The sequence below is a fragment of the Vidua macroura genome, chromosome 14 (assembly GCF_024509145.1).
Source record: "Vidua macroura isolate BioBank_ID:100142 chromosome 14, ASM2450914v1, whole genome shotgun sequence".
In the NCBI taxonomy this organism is placed as follows: Eukaryota; Metazoa; Chordata; class Aves; order Passeriformes; family Viduidae; genus Vidua; species Vidua macroura.
In genome coordinates, this window is record NC_071584.1 from 12,656,794 (window position 1) to 12,675,647 (window position 18,854).

The 18,854-nt window shown below is 41.3% G+C and overlaps 1 protein-coding gene across 13 annotated transcripts in view; it reads left to right on the forward strand.

Moving 5' to 3' along the window:
* IL1RAPL2 (interleukin 1 receptor accessory protein like 2) overlaps window positions 1-18,854 on the forward strand; it is a 348,789-nt gene that overhangs the window by 16,003 nt on the left and 313,932 nt on the right. For 5 of the 13 annotated variants that reach the window (XM_053990437.1, XM_053990442.1, XM_053990436.1 and 2 more), the window contains exon 1: window positions 16,405-16,463. The exons of 2 other annotated variants lie outside the window; for them this stretch is intronic. The gene's annotated coding sequence lies outside the window, so the exon portion shown is untranslated. Of the gene's footprint in view, window positions 1-16,388; window positions 16,464-18,854 lie in introns of those variants that run through there. 6 more of the 13 variants (XM_053990434.1, XM_053990443.1, XM_053990433.1 and 3 more) reach the window with 5 other exon arrangements.

The window sequence follows — 18,854 nt, forward strand, 5'->3', positions numbered from 1 at the left end:
CCCGTTTGTTCCCATGCCCAGTGCCAGCAGCTGCACCCTCCCTGGACACGAGGAGCCCAGTTACAGCACACTGCAACACCCAAGGGGAGAAAGCTGAGGATGAGGGCTCCAGACAGCAAGTGCAGGCAGTAACAGAGGCTGAACAGGCAAGAGTCATTAAAGAGAGGTCAGGAGTGGAAGATCTAAGATGTTAAACAGAAGGTGATGAAATGGTGCTCCAGCTGCAAGCATAGAACTGTAGATTGCTAAAGAAATGATCCTCATGGAAGGGAATAGAAAAACAGAGCTGAAAGATTTTTCTCATGTCCTTTACTTCCCCTTTGTTACAGATTTAGGAGTCTGTATTTCCTATTTGGAAAAGAGAAGCGGGGATGCATATGAAGACTGCAAATAGATTTAGAGTACCCTGCAACACCGCAAAAATGACACAGAAGCTTGTAGCAAGACAAATTTGGCTGCTTCTCACTTGAGATGTGGTGCCAAAATAATTTAAATGGGTGAGCTAATTTAATTATGCTCATCAGATTCTTCTTTAGAGGCAGCAACTTCCCAGTGCTCCAGAAGAAATCTGTCATGTCTACAGAGAAACGATTGCTCTTTGTGGTGGGAACAGAATAGTTTGCCTCAAGCATCTGCGTGAGTGTAATGTTGACTTAAGTTTCACAGGCATTTCTTAATATTAAGAAGCATTTTTGAAAACTGCAGGTCATCCTTTTTGCCTGCTTTAAGAAGTAAAACTGAACAAACAGCAAATATGGGGACTGCAGCTTTAGCAATATCCTAGGAAGGGTATTTTTTTCAGGTGGAGTTTATACAAATGAATTGAAGATGTGAGAGTTGCCAGGTTCCCAGCTGATAGGTGATTTCCTTTTAATCGGATTAAGTGACTTCTTTTCCCAAGGTCTTTGTATATATAGTGCTTTGAATAATCATAGAAGGGAATATAATGCCAATTTAAAATCATTGCATTTTTTTAAGCAAAACATTTTTCAGCTTATAGATTTTTTTTGACGTACTTGACATAATTCCGTTAGTGAATAATTGATGCCATTTATTTTTGCTGTATTATTTGCTGAGCTGAAATACCTGTCTGAGCATGCTAGAGCTCAGGAGGGCATGCCAGCCTTGTGTGGAGGAGCAGGGGCAGACATCCCCAAGGTTTCTGTGAAGCTGCTGGCTGTAGGGCATTGAGGAGCCTTTCTGCAGGTTAGCACAGCTTAACTGGCTCAGGTTTGGCACGGTGCAGCAATGGGGAACAAAGACACACAGACCTTCTTGCTTGCTCTGAAGAAGATCATTTATTGCAACAAACCAGGCATTTTTATGTTCTAAACTGAACCAAAACAAGCAGGCACTGCCTGCCAGCCACTGCAGTGTCCCTGTTCATGTGTCCCTTTGCCCAAGCAGCTTTCTCACCTCGCGGTGTCCGTGCGTCTCACCAGCCGCTGCCTCACACACGAGGTGAGCACACCCCAGCTGTGCAGCCTGTCCTGTTATAGAACCCCCTTTCACCTCGCTGTTAGCTGAACCTTTCCCAGAGTGCTTTCTGGTGAGCAAGGCTGAACTGAATTTGACAGGATTTCTTGTGTCCCTCAAGCTACAGAGTCATGCCTTCTCCTCTCCTCTGTCAGCTGGATTTGCTGTGGGATTCCAGCCTTCCTTCTGCTCCTGTTTACCTTGGGAGCATCCAAAAGGCATTCATGCCATAGAAGCAAGTGTGTCTCTGATCCTCCACCCACCTTGTCATCCTCCACCTGCATCTGACTTTGTCACAAATGGCTTGGGAGGGAGAGGGCTTGACTTGGCACTGGGCCTTGCTGTGTATGGACATAGTCAAATTGTCTTAAATTCTCATTGAAATTGCAGTGCCTTTTAATACATTAATTTAAAACCTATTGGCTTGATATTTTGTGCCTTTTAAATGTCATGCAGCTGACTTACTCTGGTCTGCTATAGATGTTTCAGAGACCTTCACTTTCCTGCAGTTGTCACTGCTTGTGCCTACGATTTCTGTCTGCTCCCTTCTGTGAAGATCAGTCTTCCTGTGTTGCCTGACCACTTTGGCCACAGAAACTGTGGCATGCACAGAAGTGGAGGTGTTTGTACTTCAGAGATAACTCATGGATTTATGCCTGGAGTGGGATATTCTAGGTGAGCCTAACTCTGAAGTCCACTGCTTCTGCTGGAGTGGGCCAGAGGAGCTGCTGGATGTGTGCTCACGCTTGCCATTTGCTTTAGTTTGCAGTTGCAGCTGCCTGAAGAGCTGACTTCTGACCCTGATGTAAAATTCATGGCCATGAGCCCTCCCGTGTCTGAGATACAAGGGATGCAAAAGAGGCTTTTGACTTTTGCTGCCTGCAAATACTGTGCAGACAGAGGAGACAGGAGCTTGGCAGTGCTCATCAGTGCATGCTGATCTCTTACTTTTCCCAGAAGACGTGAAGTTATTCACAGCTCCAGCAAACAAAGTCAGAATCACTGCTGCTCTAAGCTGTCATCAGTGCAGGAAAGTACAGCCTCTCCTGCATCAGCTGTGTGTGCTCACGGGTTCATGGCTGCTCTCCATCTGCCCTGTTGGGATCAGTGGGAAGCAAGGAGCTGGGCTCCTGTGCTCAGTCAGGTCTCGGGGGGCTACCAGCAAGTCAGCTCTGAAGCTCTGGTTGCACCTCATTACAGGGGTCTCAGCCTTAGTTTCATCTCCTCTAGACAAAAAGTGGCATTGCAGATGGAGGACAGCTGGCAGCATTTCTACAGTCTGTGTGCTGGTGGGGAGGAAGGGACATGTACACAGAAGAACAAGAAGGAAAATAAATAACCTGCTAGAAGTTTGGGGTTGTTTTAGTGGCCTCAACTTGACAAGCTTTAAATTTTGAACTTAGTTAAGTACTCAAATTTTTAGCTATTGCACACATTTAAAATGAGTTTATATATAATTTAAGCAATTAAAATATTGAGCTGATACTTAACTATTAAAGCAAGATTCCTTCCCAAAAGAGAAACCTTTTGTAGTTGAATAAAATAAATTAACACAGTTAAATGGTTTCTTGCTGAAGTAAATCACAAAGGTAGCATCTTCAGAGGATAGGGAGAAATAAGCAAAGCATGAAAGAAATGCCATTTTTTCAGTTAAAAATCTTTAGTCTTAAATTTTGCAATGGGTATCTCTATCATCAGCTGTTTGGATATCTGTTCTACATCTAGATTCAGCATGTAGAAGTTCATTAATAATATCTGAACTGCTAAAATACATACCATCATGACTGAGATTTTTTCCCCTCTCCAAAATAGGGCTTTTCAAATGGAAAATCCCCTGATTTATCAAGGTGCCTTTGCTTTATTTTCTTTAAGATCCTAATTAGAAATTTTAAGAGAGATGCTCATTTCAATATTTCAGCATGCTCACATTGAGGGTGAGTGTCCTATGTTCATGTCCTTACTCTGAAACTGACTGTCCCAAGGGACAAGAAGAGTTCTTCTGGCATGTTTTGTTTTTCATCTTGTTAATGAAAACATTTTTGGAAGGTTTGTTTTCCATAATGTTCAAATGAAAGTATGAATAATACAGCTGCAGACTTACCCAGAGCAGTTCTTCAAGCTCAGCATGTTGGCTCGTGCTGGAGATGAATGCCTGCTCACCTGGGGACATCTCCTCGTGCTGCAGGGGCTCAGAGGTGACTTAGGGGGACATGGACCTGTAGGAGCTTTCAGGAATCTGTGGTGTAATGGCTTCACTCTGGGTCAGCTCCTGACCAAGAACAGTTCTGAAAGGTGCTTGAGCTTTCCTAACTTGAATACATGTTAAGGCAGGTTTTACACCCTGCTGAATATATTTGAAGGAAAAGAAATAAAGTTCCTTAGATTGAATGAGGTATGAATATTGCTACACATTTTCATATCTTTGTCCACCAAATTTAAACTTTTTATTTTTCACCTTCAGAGCTTTACTTGTCGTTTGACCTGCCTTTCAGGTTTGAATTGTTAGTCTCTGTAACACAATGTATCAGAAATTTCTATTTTTTTTTTACTTATTTGCTACTTTTTTTTTGCCATGAGTGTAGCATGCTTGTACAGTGACAGCAAAATTGTGAGGTAGGCGATGTTGGGATCACTATGGTGAATACTAAGAAAAAGGAGAATTAAGATGCATTTGTGGGCTTGTTTTATTTTGTTTGGCATTCCAGATTTTGAAGAAGCTGGTTTTACAGATAACAAAGGAAGCATTAGAGTTTTGCTTTCTCCGGAGGTGCAGAGTTAAGTATTTCAAGTTGTTGACCTGTGGAGGAAGGAAGGAATGTGTTTTGGGCAGTGCTTGTATGTACAAATGTTAACACATAGACCTGTGTGAGACTGTTGTGTGCTGTTGTAGAAATGATTGCCCATCTATTAGTCAAAAGCAAAACTGATCTGAGCTGCAGCATCACCTCTAGAGGGTACATTTATCACCTTATTAATCTCTAACCCTTTCAAACCCAATCGATTCTTTCCTACAAGAAGCATGATTAGTACTTATAATACATACTGATATGTAAACATACAGTGCTCTGCCACTGAAGACAGAGATTAGATTCAAGTTAATCTTCAGACCTGAGCACTTTGCCTTTCCAAGACATGGTCACCAGGCTGCCCATGTCTCCCAGCCTCTACCATCAGTTCCTTCTCACTTGCCCTCCCTGTGTGGTTCCTTATTCAGGCAGGAACAGAGACAGCATGAGGGTATTTCTGTTAGCTTGATTCGTTTCAAACTTTCTCCACTTTTTGGAGTTACAGAACTTTAGCTCTACTGTGCTGTATATGACCTGTGGAAACTCACTCACAGTTGCTTTTCCTTTTTATTTTTTCTCTTTTTTTGACACTTCAGTGTAAGACAAGTGGAGTTGGTTTGCATCTTTCAGGGATTAGGATTCCTTTAAAAAGGTATCTGCTGAGATTTCATTTGTTATTCTAGATGGAAAATCAAATAGTAACTGAATAAGTAGGAGATTGTATGATCCAGGAGCGTGGCTCAGTGGTTTTTGGTAAAGGAACTGGAGCAGTGGCAGTACCTGACATGAGTTTTTGTATCTGTCTGTCTCATTCCTGTGGCTGTAACAAACTGGGAGGAAAAGGAACCTCCATCAGTCCGTGGCCTGCCAGCCCCTCTGGGACTGAAGGCAGCAGGGAAAGTGGTCCATGTCAGCTCCTCTTCCAGTGAAGGGGCCTGAACAGGGCAAAAGGGAAAGTCTGAAGTTCCCAAATTTCTTTCTTATGTTTCAAAGTACAGTATTTTGGGTGTCACTCTTGCATGTGTCTGGGGGATGTGCTGGTGTTTAGACCTCCAGTAACCATGTGCACAGTTCAAATGTTTGTTAGGGCTATATAGCAGAGGCCTTGAAACATGATGGTAGTATTATTTTTTGGAAACATGATGGTAGTATTATTTTTTTGACTTTCCATGTTCTAGTTGTACTTTGTTACCTGGGCAGAGTTTTTTTTAAAGTTTCATGGGACTGTTTGATGTTTTCAGTAAACATCTGGTATCATGGTATTTCATATGAGTGCTTTTTGTCTGTAATGATTGCTTCATAGTTATTCCCATTTTACAGATGGCAGAAAATCAGCAAGAGAGAAAACTGTATTAAGGTTGCCCAGTACACTGAAGGTGATGCAGGGAATAACAGATAAATTAAATGTTTCCCTCTGTTTTGTTCCGTTACTAATGCCTTAGGCAAGGACAAGGAAAACAGTCTTGTCTTATAAAAAAATTTGAGACTAAATAAGCATGTGCATAAAATGTGCTTCTATGATCTTGGATACACAGGATAGAGAAAACCTTGTTTAATTTCTGTTATTTTTCAGTAGAAGATAGAAAAATGTGTCAGCTAGAAATGGAAGAGGAAAAGGAGGAGAGGTATTTGGTTATTCCAGGTTTTGTGCACTAGTTTTAGGCTTAGAGCTTTTGCCTTTGAATATTACAAGTCTGTGTATGCTATTGGCTGTGCTTCCAGTGAGGAGTGAGGACACAAGAAGAGGAAGAACCACTTAACACTGTAAAATGACACCTGGAATACCTGAGGAACCTCAAGCCCAGCAGGTGCCAATCACATCTCTTGGGTAACCAAGTTTATAGAAACCTCTGTGTATATTTGCTGCTCTGACCTAAAGAACATTTGCTGCTCCTTTGCTGCTGGGACTCTGCAGGCTCAGCTGCACTCGAGCCACTCTGGGCTCCATCTGTGCTCACCCAGTAGCTGCCCTTAGATTTTCAGCAGTACCAAGAACTGCAGTTCTGTCCTCAGATGAGTGAGTAGCCCAAAACACCTTTGTCCAAGGACACCTCAGTGTATAGTCTAACCAGATGTTCATGTTTATTTAAAGAAATTAAGGTCCTTTCATCACACTGTACAAATACACATAAAACTTGAGGGCAAAGTTGTTTCACAGCTTTTTAAAAATTTTATTTATTTTTTAACATTTGATATTTACTTTTCTGGTATGATCAAGATAGAATTGACTCATTATTTGTGAAGACTGGTGTTAATATAGCAGATCAGACTTTTCACAAAGACAGCAAGAGTTGTTTGTTCTTGAATTTAAGCATTATGGTTTTGTTTTGCTGGCACTCTTGATGCACTCTGTGATCCTTATTTGGATCAATGTGCAGAGCCACTTTATGCACCCTTATGCTGTGTTACATGTTCAGAAAAATATATGTATGGGTGGGCTTGGAAGGAGAGGTGTAATGTGAGATACAATCATTGATGTCCTTGAGTTACTGAAAAAATGCAGAAATATAATCCCATTCTACAGAATAGAGCTCATCAGAATTTCTTTTCCAGTGACACAATTTCATTTTGAACAATAAATTCCCTGAGACTGTTACATTTAATAATCAATGGAAAAGTGCTGGAACATGAATCAAAGGCAGGGTTATTCCCAGGCTCTGTACCCCTGGAGATGAACAGCAGCACGTCTGTCATCCTTCAGGTGGGTGTCAGAAGAAGAAGCTGGAAGATGAGCACAGACTGGTCAGGTCTCCACTCTTTGTGGGATTCCCTGAAGCATTAGCCTCTGTCAAATCCCTCAGGTTTACTGCAGAGCAGATATGAAAACTGAGAAAGTGGGAGCAGTTTAGTGGAGCCAGTGATCCTGCAAGCTTCCTTGGCTTCATGCTGCAGGTGGATCTGTGGCCATCAGCACTGCTCTCTGGAAGTCCTCCCTGGTGAAGAACCTCCTTCAGGACCTGCTTGCAGGCTCCTATTGCAGAGTGTGTTTTGCTGAGAAAATAAACTAACTTTCAGGTGTTTCTAAAACAATTGCTCTGGTACTTGTGGTTTAGAAAAGAAAATTTGAAACTGAATCCAAGAAAGTAATTATTGAAAATTGGAGCTCTTGAATGTATTACTTGTTTTTGTTGTGACCTTGAAAATCTTGCCCTATTATATAAAGGCAGAGAGGTGTGAATAATGGTGTGGGCTTAGACATAAGGAAGGAAATTAGGATGTGTATCACTGATGGCACATTGGATATAGTATTTCCACTCAAAATGACATCTGTAATTTTAGGGAAAGTGGGGACTACAGTAGAAATGCACTTAGGAGTAGAGTGTTTCAGCTTTATTGGAGCAGATTGAAAGCTAAAGCTTTTTGGCTGACTTCTGATATAGGTCAACATAATTCCTATTTGCTGTGACTTTACATCATTTTATTTATGATTTTTTCATCTGCACTGGATGATTAAATTTGCTCTTTACCACTCAGTGTTTATTGCAAAGGGTTTTGTTCCAACTGTACAACATACCTCTGACTTACTGCATGGGAGATAAAACCTAAATCCAGTGACCTGGGATGCCTGGCTGCAACTGTTGTGGACTTTACACAGGGAGACAATTCTACTGAGGAAGAAATGGTCATTATTAAATCCCATTTTAGCAGTGTTTACAAATGAACTGTTCCATTTGCTGTCCTTCATGAAGAGCTCTAATTGATGGTTTTCTCTGAAGGATACAGATCCCATGTGAACAGCTGGTTATTCAGAATGCTGTTGTGTGAAGCCACTTGCAGAATGTGTCACCAGCTTGCTTCATGTTGTAGTAAGGAAGACTCCTGATGAGCTGTAGTAATTAGTTGTCTTTTGGAAAAATATTTTTTTTTTCCCCCAGAAGTGAAATGCTGGGTAACTTGATCATGAGAACTTAGATAATGCAAATTCCACAATGTGATTGTAGCATGGCTTGGTAATGTCACACACAGTTGAAATGTTCCATTAAGTCTCTTGTTGGTGTGTAAATGTGATCATCCTCAAGAAAGGGAAGTGGTTTGTTTTTGCTGGGGACTGCTGAGTAAAGCTGTCCTCTAGAGTATTTTCACAGCTACAATTGGCATGTTTTTCAGGTTTATGCAAGACAAGTGCATCCTTTCCTGCACATAGGGTTGCTCTTTAAGAATAAGTGTAATATACTTATAAAAATCAGATCTCCTTTAATAGTTTTATTCTGCACATGAAAGTTGTGCATTATCAGTGTAGTTACTTTCATAATTTAATGCTCCTTCCATGCTTCACTATGGTGCTTTCCAACAGGGAGCTGTAAAAGGTAATTTTGATCTCCTTAAACTTTGTATGGATTATTAAGAAATATTTTCTTAATGACAGAAGAGGGAATTCTATTTTTGCATAATCTAAAAGCCCCTTAAGACCCACCTTTTAAAATCACATCGAGATAAGGGAAGAGATGGGAGCAGCCAGTCATCTTGCCAAGTGTTCAGGAATTTTGAGCATCAGCATCTGTGGGTGGTGATCCCCAGCTGTGGAGCTGTGCAGCGTTTGGTGACACTCAGTGTCAGGTGTTTCCAGGTGGCTGGGAGGTGAGAGGGAATGAAACCATCCGTGGTCCTGTGGAAGCATGGTACTGGCTCTTCCAGTCTGACCTTTGAGATGCCATTAAAGGTCTCTTAGTGCCCCAAACACTTTAGGGGAAGGGAGGTGGCTGAGCTGTCTTCTTTTCACGGTCCTGTTCCCCGGCTCAGCTGCCCTGGGATGCAGCCCCTGCTCAGGGTGGTCTCAGCAGGTGCTTCTCCAGCTTCTGTCCCACACGTGGGGTTTGGGCTCTGCTCTAGGGAGCTGGACTGAGCTGTGTCATGTTCCATGTTCCTCTCTTTTATTTTCTTCTCTGAGAAACTTTAGAGTAGGGTATGCTGTAATATGCCAGGAGAATTAACCAGAGGAAGCGTCTATGTAAAGTGAGAGAGGAGCTCATTAATTGCCTAAAAATTAGGAGGTTTCCATCTGAGTAATTGGTGTTGGCTGGCTGGCCAGCCTTCCACAGTCTAAGAAGTAGCTCATTAGTAGAATACACACAGATGGTACTGTGCTCTGAGGTACTTAAAATACACAGGGAGAGAGCTGTGTTAATAAGGCAAACCTGTCTTTAGCCTCTGTGACTGAGTTTGCTACAAGCAGCAGAGGGAATGGTGTCATTTGGTAAATATTATTAGGCAAATGCATTTCCATAAATTTATTTAGTTTTCACTTTTTTTTTCTGCAGATAACATATTATGATAAATACTTAGAGTAATTTACTGTTTCTGGAAAAATTCTATTGCAATAATAGACTTAGCATAACTGCTTCATTTCTTCAGTAGCTGATTTACCCATATAATTGCCTAGAGGGGGAGATGTATTCAGAGCCCAATTTGTATTTGGAATATATATATAGATTTTTTGCTCTCTGTTCTTTCTGTGTGCAGGTTGTTAACAGTTAATTCAAAGTAAGACTTTTTCCTAAGTTGAGTCCCTTCTACAAATGTTAATGGATAACAAATAAGGAGCTGCCCACCTGGGAAGATGATAAATGCAGGGCCTGGAGGAGGCTCTGACACTGCTGGGGGTGGGCAGGGGCACTGTGGCCTCCTCCCAAGCAAACTGCCTTTGCCACTGGGGGTGCACAGCCCTGGGGAGGGGACAGCCCTGCTTCCCCTCACTTCGAAGCTGTGGGGCAAACTCAGAGGTGATAAAAAGCATGGATTCATTTTGAAATGGTGGGCTTTCCTTCTGCTCCTCATGGCACATGTCCCTTGAATGGAGAACTGTTCCATCCCTACTTGGGCAGTCTCTTTTTTGCCAGAGCAGGGTCTGAGCACATCTTAAAATTAGTCACTTGACTGTGAGCAGTGAGACATTTTCTTCACCCCATCTGCAAATTCTGAAGCATATTGACTTTGTGTTTAAGAGGCTTTTACCCTTAAGACTGGGCTGGGGGAGAAATGGGCTTCCTTGGATAACCATTCTTTCCCAAACAGTCTGAGTTTGGTTTCCTATGTAGCTACATTTTGTTTAGAGGTGCTTTTTCTATCAGTGCTTGCATGTCTTTGTCATGAACTATGACAAATTCTTTCTGATGAAAGAATTTAATGTTTCCCTTGTTGATACTCTGCAAGCACTTTGTTGCAATTTCAGGCGATGTAATTTATGTTGCTGCTTTGCTCTATTTTTCATTTCTCATAGATTGGATGTCTGTTATTGGAGTATATGCTGGTGTTGAAAAGAATGGTTCCACCTCAGCTTGATTAGTCTGCATTCCTCTGTGTGTGTAAGATACAGAGCCACTTTGGTAGATCTTTTGGGGTTCATTTTTGTTTTTGTGGAGTATATTTTAGAAATACTGGCTGGACCAGGTAACTCAGGAACACATGTAATTTATAAAGAATAATTTATTAGTTGCATGCAAGTGTTTTGAATGATGCTGTTCCTCCCTGAGGTAGAGTACTATTCATTTAAAGTCCTGCTTTAGGCTTAGGTTCAATCCTTGGTAGCATGCATAATTTCCACGCTGCACTGGAGGGAGCAGACTGTAATGAAAGAGATTATTTTGTGGAACTCAAATATTTGAACCTGAAAACTTCGAAGAAATAATGGAATGTACTCATTGGGCCAATGGGATTCAGTGTTTCCAAGGTCATTTAAAGATAAGCAGACTACTTAAGGCTATGAATAGGAATGCTACTTAGAGGTGTATGGAGAGATGGGAGCATGGGATAGATGTCATATAGGGAGAAACAGGAAGGATTTTTGCAAGGATATGTGTAAGAGTCAGGCTTTGGAAGAGAAATCTGAAAATATTTACTAGATCATAGATTTAGCTTGGATGGAGAAGTTGGGTTTACAAGGACAGGAAGCCACTGAGTGACATGATTTCCAAGGAAATTTCAGGAGTTTGGTTGCAGTGGAATTCCATAAACTGTTCTAAGTGTCAGTGTATGCAGTTCTGAGAGCAAGAAGGGCTTTTAACTGATTATGTTGAAAAAGGAAGAGCAGTATTCATTTTAGCTTTCAAATTTCAAGGTAATTTGATATGGTTTACTAGCAACCCTAGGCTGTGGGGTTTTTTTTCCCTGCCGTAAAGCTATTGAGTTTGGTGGAATTAAACTAGAAATTAGAGAACACGACTGTGAAGCAATGTGATTGTTTCTCCCTTCTGTGTGTCGAGCTTCTGCTTATTTAGTGTGATTCTGCAAAAACATCCATTGATTTTGGTTATTCAGCAGCTAATTGCCTCATAACCCACAGGATCAAGCATCAGAGCTGCTTATGTAGCCTATAACAGCAATTCTTATTGTGGTGCCCAGTTGTGCTGGCACTTGCTGCAGGGAACCGCCCATTCTCTGTCCTGGTGAGTGGCAGCAGAAAGGTCTCGTCTGGGCAGCAGCTGCCATTTCAGTGGTGAACACCTGATGGGTGTGCTTGTTCTGTAAATGTGAAACCTTTTAAGGCTGGTTTTTCCCCGTTGGTGTAATTTGCTGTGTGCCACAAGATGCTGAGGTGAGAGCACAAGCTGGAGGAAACCAAGGTATCAGTGGGAGGCTCTGACAGGTCCCTCTCCTGCTTCCACCTCAGGCATTGCAGTGGGTATAAGTGGAGGGGAAAATACAGATGTGTCAGAGTAAATCCCCAGGAAGAATCTTTGCCTTCTCTAGGTAGTGCCATGATGAAAATTATGCTGCATTGCATTCTGTAGGGACCTGGCTCTTCATTAAAATAAAAGTCAAGCATGTCAATATGGTAGCATGTCAAGAGATGTAGCAGCAGGAATTCCCCCAAAATGACACCTTGGCTGTAGTTTGACTAAACACACAACAAATTGTTTAGTGCAGGCTGAATTCAGACGTGCTGTGCAGATTCCTTCAGTGCATCCACTTGAAAAGCCCTCTAATGCTAATCCATTTGGATACCATGATATTGTTTCTGAATATAAAATCTGAATTTTAATTGCAGTTTTGTGGTCCACAAGAGAAAAGTAATATATAACTACTGTTATTTCAAAGACCATTCCTCTGGGGGGATTGCAATTCCTCAAACATCTTTAAGATTCTCAGCAGCAAATCAATACTTTTCTCAACAACAATTATCCTTGGAAGCCTTCCAGTTAGATATGATATGAAGAAACAAAGCTGTGGTGGTCTCCAGCTGAGCATTGCCTGTGAAACTGCCTTTGCAACTTGAAACCTAAATGGAGTTGTAAAACAGAACTTGACTGTATCAGTAGGCAGCTATCTTTTGTCAAGTACATATAGGTATAAAATGGGGATAAAATAATCTCTGAGGCTGGAATTGTTGACTCATTTAAACTAAATTTCCATGAATTGGCATAGTCTCTCTTCTGTATTTGACTGGAGCTCTTGAGTGGTTCAGCTGTATGAAGCACAAGCAATACTTTAATAGTGCTAATTGGAGGGCTATAGCCTGTCCTAAAATGGTCTTTGAACATAGTGATAATGATAAAATATTAATCTCTCAGAACATTAATTAAGATTACTTATAGACATTGGGATCACTTTGAACAGAAGAGCAGAAATACTGCAATTCCTGGCAGAAATTAAAAAAAAAAAAATTCAGAAGCAAAACTACATTACTGATATTATTTGTGATTAACTTGTAATGGATTTGTGATGATTTGAGTGGCTAAGAGCTACACTAGGGGTCAAGATTGCTTGGTAATTCTACTGTGCTTGCCTGACTGAATCCACAAATTAACTTCATTCTGCAGGAAAATACATGGGATTGCCTGGCCATGTCTTAGTGGCCATCTCAGTTCTGGCCTGGTCAGTTTGCAGCAAATATATATATGTAATAGGTATATTTAGAGACAGTTCTTGGAGAAGAAGTTTGTTGTGATGGAAGAACCCAGTGCTGTGTAATGAGTGTTTGTGTTTTAGTTTCTGGAGCACTGTGGTTGGATGTTGCTAAAATGGCAACAGTGTGTACATCTGGTCATATAAAGCAAAAGTGGTAATACTCATAAATAGCTAGGAAAAAAATTGGTATTGTTTTAAAAAAAAATCACTCTGCTCAACCATGAGCATGTGAATGATGCCTCTGCCAAAAATACTGTTAAGTCTGCATTGTTAGGAGGGATAAGACTGGAAATATCCATTGTCTGCTGTCATCACTGTGGCTGTGAAGAACCAGGGAAGGCCAGTAACAGCTTTTTGCCAGATGTATTCCTCAGGACACTCTTGGAGACCAAAGCTGAAAAACAGACTTCTAGAAGCCAGGTTCTAGTACCTTCTTCAAGCAGTTTCATGTGAAGTAAATGGAATGAAATCGCCATGGGAGCAGGAGTTTTTTAATAAGATGTGAGAAACTCAGGTTCATGCTTTCAGCAATCACATAAAATCTTAATTTCTGTTATAATTTTATCTTAATTTCTGTTATAAGTTTTCTTCCTGTGTTTAGTCATCTAGTCTGCCTTTGGTTTCAGCTTTCACAGTTTGACTTCAGGTCTGTGTAGTTTGCATTGCTAGCTGACAAAATAAAATTTGGCAGCCTCCTACAGATATTAAAGGATCCCTAAGTCAAGAAGGATTAATGAAGTCTCTGGGTGAGACTGTAAATTATGGCTGTTTTCTTCCATAGTCTTTGATGGCACAGTCAGATATTTCTGCTCTCAAGTGCTATTGCAAAAGCATCACTGATGCTGTCCCTTGGTCTGTTGGCTTTTTTGTCCCTCCATGCTGACAACAGTCCTTCAAGCTGCATCTCTAAACCAGAAAAAAAAGGTCACAAGTCCATGCCTATGTTTAATTCAGCTAATTTAAAATGCCTGAGTTGAATTCTGTGGTGGTGCACTGCATTGGAAAACTGTGTGAGAAAAGGTCTTCTGCAGGGGATCACAGAATGATGATAAAGCACTTGAGGTCTTCTTGGACTTGGTGGGGTCTCTGACCTGTTACACCTCAGCAAGCATTTACTCTGCTGTGCCAGCTCAGAAAGGGTTAAAGACTTTCTGAAAGCTTCTGAATACTAAAGCAGTTATTTTCCCTGTGTAACAGTGAAAGAATGACTATGCATAATTTAATTTTGTACCTCATAAATTTTCACGTACAGAATAATGCCAGAAGCATTTGAAGAAGTTTTTCTTTTACTGAACCTGTGTTAAAACTCTGACATCATCAGAGAAAATACGTTGATTCAAAGAACTTTTAAAAAGCTCCCTCTTGAATTCTGCATTTGATGATCTAAAAACACATTATCATGATTAATTTATTATTCTTCTTAAAATCTTAAGCTCTCCTTTAATAAGATTGTGCTGATAGCAAAGCTTCATATGCTGCTGTGATTTCTCTGTATATTAGTTAAGAGCTACCTAATTAGAAATGTAAAAGTAATTCTCATTTTGTAAAAAAATACACTAAAAACCTCTCAATGGATAATGCAGTTTTGCTATTTAATTTCTGCAGTAGTAACAGAGAGAGGACTTTATTATGAGATCCCTCTAGCAGTACTAATACAGAGATGATTGCTAACTAAACTGATTCTTGGAAGAGGGGATAAATTTGGGTTTCAAAATGGTGCTGTGAGTTCCCCTGACCTGTGGGAAACAGAAGCAAAGACACTCCAGAAAGACTGTGTGTTTTTCCTGTGTTTTGTACATTTTTTGGATGCTCCCTTGCACTATTTGTTTTTCTCTCCAACGACATACTTGGTCTTATCTTCTCTTTTCTATTTCTGTAATGAAATTAGGGGCTCCAGTGTTCCTGTCTTCTTTTCTGAACCAGAAGGCAAAATGTTAGGGAGAAAAGGAGAAAAAATTCACAGTGTGACTTCTGAGAAGTGCTGAAGGCCTTCCTACCTTTCAAAGAATAGTAACTCCCAATTTTTGTTGAGTACAATACATTTTGAAATACCAACCCTTTAAAAAATTGTGGCCTTGAGTTCCTACGACTTGCTCTGCAATTGATGAGAGCTGCAGAACCTATGCACCACTGAAAATCAAATTTATCAGTCATGCTCACTGGCTTCCTTTGATGGAAACAATATGCCTTGGGGAGTTTAGGGAGCTTTAGTTAAAATTCCAGCACCTAAATGAAGAGAAGTTTCTGTTCATTTCTTTGCTTCTGGAGCTGAGGCTCTCCTGTGAAAGCAGGCACGTGGCCTCTCTCCCCAATCCTGTGATGGAATGGATAGCCTAGAAAGTGAGCCCTGCTTCTAATGCACTGAGATTTATTTACTGAGTGCTGTGGCTTAGTGTTAACAAGGGGATTTTCTTTTTCTCTTGAGAGACAGCAAAGGTCCTGTTTTTTTTCTGTGCAAGAAGAATTACCCAGGTTAGAAGGTCTTAAATTAGCAGGCTGTACCTCCTCTTTTGCTTCTTTGTCTTCATAAACCTTCAAACCATATAAATGCATCATAGGGTGTAGGGCATTGGTAGCTTCTCTGTGCTGGAGGATGCTAATGTGTGAGGTGTTACATACTGGAGTAACTAAGCAAAAAAAAAAAAAAACAACCCAAACCGCAAACAGTAGAGTGACTTCTTATAAAGAGTCAATGATATCTGTGTTCAGAATTAAAGTTTAAACTTTGAAGGAGCTGGTTTTCTTTTTTAACTGCAGTACTACCTGGAGGAAAAAACCCAACTGAGTATGGAGTGTTACATCCTGTACATTTGTTGAAAGGCTGATATGGTAACAAGTGGAATACAAGAGCTTTGCAGGAGCTGTGCACACTTGGAGCTGCACCTGGCTCATTCACAGCCTGGCTCTCTCTGTGCTGTAAGCTCTTGCTCAGGAAATAGGGTTTCCTGGGCTCTGCACACACTCACTGAGTTTGGGGGATGTAGATTAACTTCATTGCAACCACTGAAAACGTGAACCAAGGCATAGCAAAAAAACTGGGCAGGTTATAAACTATATAAAAGAATGAAGGGTGTTTGTTTCATGGGTGAGGGAAGGAAGGAGGAGGAGAAGAGTAAAGTGAAAAGTTTTACAAAGATGATGGCTTTACGAGGACTTGCAAACTGGATAGAAGAGTGCTGCTGCACTTGTGGAGAGTGGGAATGTGCTGTTCCTCACAGCCAGGCTTAGAATCTTGGGCTGTGTCCTCACAATGCCTTGGGAGAAGAGGGGAACTTGCTTCTCGGAACACAGGAGCTTTGGTTGAGCCCAGAGCCAACCAAGGGAAACAAACAGCTCCCAGATAGCCTTGAGCCTTGGGTGAGTACCCCCCTTTTCTGTTTTCCCTCTCCTTGTGGAGAACTACAGAACAAGGAAAATAAGTACAAGTTGGAACTCCTGTGAATTGGACCCCAATGGTACTTGTAAAGAACTCTGCACAGAGGTAGAGGAAAAAGCTGGGCTGCCTGTGGACTGGGGCAGGGATTTACTCAATGAAGAGCAAAGAGATACTGAGGAGATTAGAAGGGAAAATGTCAAGCAGATGACAATAGGAATCTCTTGTCTAAATATAAAATGGGGCTGGGAAAGCAACTGAATTTTGCCTGACTTTACAGCTTCCATTCAGACAATTTAATTTTTTTTTTTTTAATTTTTTTTCCTCGGCAGAAGCAGGGGCTTAGCTCAGTGTGTTCAAGGCAAAACCTTTATGCAGTGCTTGTTGGCTGCAGGGGGCATCAGGGCACAATTCCTCCAGCTGAAAGACACCGTAGTGCCTGCGGAGCTTAAGATGCTCTGGAATCCCCACCTGTCTTCATGAGCATCGTTGTATGCCCCCCTCGGGCTGTCAGCAAACACAAATAAAGGGCAGATTCCAATCAGAAATGCACGGGGTCGTTGTAATGTAGCTAAAGAGGCTCTCTGGGTTGTACTGCTGTCAGCCTGGCGCCGGTTGCATCTCGGTGAGATGAAGCGAATGGAAAAGCAAAGCCCTGCTGGAGCGCAGCTTTGTTGGGCTTTGCTCTCTGTCGTTTTCAACTTGCTCAAAGCAAGGCTGAGCTCCTGAAGTTCGGGTTGGCAGCTCTGCCCCCCTGTGCTCGTGCCCTGCCCTCCAGAGGGTCACGGTGCTGCCAGCGGTGTCCGGTCACTGTCCCGCGGTGGGGACAGCCTGGCCGGGGGGGCCGCAGCTCCTGAGAGCAAAGGACTCCTCATGTCCCTCTCAGGGCCAGCTCTGCCCAAGATCAGGGACTGCTCTGAAGGGAAAGGGGATTTGCATCAGCAAAGCAAAGATGAGCGCTGGTTCTTTGCCTCAAGCAAGCTTTCCCCGTGTTTGAAGGGTTTGAGCCTGATGCTGAAAGGTCATTTGACTGACTTGCACATTTCTGCAATACCTGAGTGCTTGCTGGATTTCACTGTATAGCTGCTATTCGAGGCAGAAACCAAAACCAAAGTATAATTAATATATAAAAGCCTCTTTTCTTTGCCTCAGGCTTGTTTCTAGTTTGTTTGTTTCAGTACATTTCAATGTGAATTTCTCTTGGTTCACTGACTCCAAACCAATGGCTGGCATCAAAACATAAAGCCTCGCAATCACTTTTGCCTCTTTCATGTGCGACTGCCTCAGAAACGGTGGCTCAGAGCACTAGAAATGTCAGCTACTAGCGGTTCTGGGGGCTACAGCTCTCCTTCTAGGGGTAGAGTTGTAAAAAACCATTAGCAGTGGGATAAGTTGGTTCTCCTGGGTGCAGGGCACTGTAGCACTGACTGCTACTATATTGAAATAAGGTTGTCTCCTGGATCTGAACCTTTTGCTGTCTATCACTCTAGTTTATTGAAAAGAGGTGTTTATTCCTTGAGGGTTTTGTATTTTTTATAGAATAAATAGAGGTTTCTTCACACAGGTTTGATTAAAAAGAAAAATCAGAGTCAGAGAGTTTATGGGTTTTTTTGAGGTATTTAATGCGAGTTCACACTTGGTTAACTTAAATACATCTGCCAAGTACTTTTAGATATAAAAGGTCAGTGAGGTTCATTCTGATTTTCTTCTTGACTTGGTTAAATACATTACTGCAGCTTAAGGCCATCAATCTTAAATAGAAACTCAGAAAATGAGATGAATGAATGGGGGATGCTGGTGATTCTGCTTTATGGGAGCTTGTGGGATCCCAGCAGGGCCAGTCCAAACTCAGGACTTTTGTTTAATAGGAAGCTTTGCATGCTTTATATTTAGTTTAATTTCCAGTTCAAAACAAAACCTCACCTTCCCTCTAGTTAGAATGATGTAAATCTTTCAAAGGTTTTACAAATGGGAAATATGGTTTTACTTTAAAGACTTGTATTACTAAAGGATTTCCAAATGTGGGATTTCCAAGTGCAGAATTTTCCTCTATGGCTTTTCTTTATGTGCATTCATTTTATGTTATTTTGAAAAGAGGCCCAACACACTACAAAATAATTTTTTTAAACAAGGAGGAAGACCAAAAGACAAAACTCTAAATTTATTCTGGAACTGAAACATTTTTTAGGACCCAAAGATTTCCATAAGTAAGAGCCACTTGCAAGTAGTTTTCTCAGTAGAATTAAGAAACTGTAAAGGGTTGACTCCATCAGCAACTTCAACCAAAATCCACGCAGAAAAAGCCATCTGCCTGGCTCTTGAATTGCAGTCTGTGCAATGATGCTGTGTTTCAGTGGGGATCAGTGTCACTGTGA